The sequence below is a fragment of the Salmo trutta genome, chromosome 5 (assembly GCF_901001165.1).
Source record: "Salmo trutta chromosome 5, fSalTru1.1, whole genome shotgun sequence".
Classification (NCBI taxonomy): domain Eukaryota; kingdom Metazoa; phylum Chordata; class Actinopteri; order Salmoniformes; family Salmonidae; genus Salmo; species Salmo trutta.
Genome location: NC_042961.1, coordinates 29164246 through 29166108, shown reverse-complemented (window position 1 = coordinate 29166108; position 1863 = coordinate 29164246).

Here is a 1863-nt window from a genome sequence, read left to right as displayed (position 1 = left end):
TTCCCGCTCAGCCCAGTCAAAACTGTTCGCTGCTCTGGCACCCCTATGGTGGAACAAGCTCCCTCACGACGCCAGGACAGCGGAATCAATCACCACCTTCCGGAGACACCTGAAACCCCACCTCTTTAAGGAATACCTAGGATAGGATAAAGTAATCCTTCTAATCACCCCCCTCCCCCCTAAAATATTTAGATGCACTATTGTAAAGTGGTTGTTCCACTGGATATCATAAGGTGAATGCACCAATTTGTAAGTCGCTCTGGATAAGAGCGTCTGCTAAATGACATAAATGTAAATGTACTCCCCAGTTGCTCTCATTTGTTGACTTCTGTAACCGTAAAAGCCTTGGTTTCATGCATGTTAATATTAGAAGCCTCCTCCTTAAGTTTGTTTTATTCACTGCTTTAACACGCTCTGCCAACGCGGATGTCCTAGCCGTGTCTGAATCCTGGCTGAGGAAGACCACCAAAAACACAGAAATTTCCATCTCTAACTATAACATTTCCCACCAAGATAGAACTGCCAAAGGGGGCGGTGTTGCAATCTACTGCAGAGAGAGCCTGCAGAGTTCTGTCTTACTATCCAGGTCTATACACAAACAATTTGAGCTTCTACTTTTAAAAATCCACCTTTCCAGAAACAAGTCTCTCACCGTTGCCGCTTGCTATAGACCACCCTCTGCCCCCAGCTGTGCCCTGGACACCATATGTGAAATGATTGCCCCCCATCTATCTTCAGAGCTCGTGCTGATAGGTGACCTAAGCTAGGACATGCTTAACTTACATCTAGATGTTCCGCTAGCGGAACACCTGCTCCAATATCCAATGATGGGCGTGGCGCGAAATACAAATTCCTCTAAAATCCGAAAACTTCAATTTTTCAAACATATGACTATTTTACAGCTATTTAAAGACAAGACTCTCCTTTATCTAACCACACTGTCCGATTTCAAAAAGGCTTTACAGCGAAAGCAAAACATTAGATTATGTCAGCAGAGTACCCAGCCAGAAATAATCAGACACCCATTTTTCAAGCTAGCATATAATGTCACAAAAACCCAGAAGACAGCTAAATGCAGCACTAACCTTTGATGATCTTCATCAGATGACAACCCTAGGACATTATGTTATACAATGCATGCATGTTTTGTTCAATCAAGTTCATATTTATATCAAAAACCAGCTTTTTTACATTAGCATGTGACGTTCAGAACTAGCATACCCCCAGCAAACCTCCGGTGAATTTACTAAATTACTCACGATAAACGTTCACAAAAAGCATAACAATTATTTTAAGAATTATAGATACAGAACTCCTCTATGCACTCGATATGTCCGATTTTAAAATAGCTTTTCGGTGAAAGCACATTTTGCAATATTCTCAGTAGATAGCCCGGCATCACAGGGCTAGCTATTTAGACACCCACCAAGTTTAGCACTCACCAAAATCAGATTTACTATAACAAAAATGTTATTACATTTCCTGTTCTTCGTCAGAATGCACTCCCAGGACTTCTACTTCAATAACAAATGTAGGTTTGGTCCAAAATAATCCATAGTTATGTTCCATCAGCGACGTTTTGTTTGTGCGTTCTAGACACTATCCCAATGGTAAATAACGGTCGTGCGCATGGCACATTTCGTGACAAAAGATTTCTAAATATTTCATTACCGTACTTCGAAGCATGTCAACCGCTGTTTAAAGTCAATTTATATGCCATTTTTCTCGTAAAAAAGCGATAATATTCCGACCGGGAATCTGCAATTAGGTAAACAGCCGAAAGAAAATAAAACACGGGGTCAACTCGGGCACGAGCATGAAGCCCTTTGTCCTCTGATAGACCACTTAGCAAAAGCGCTCGTG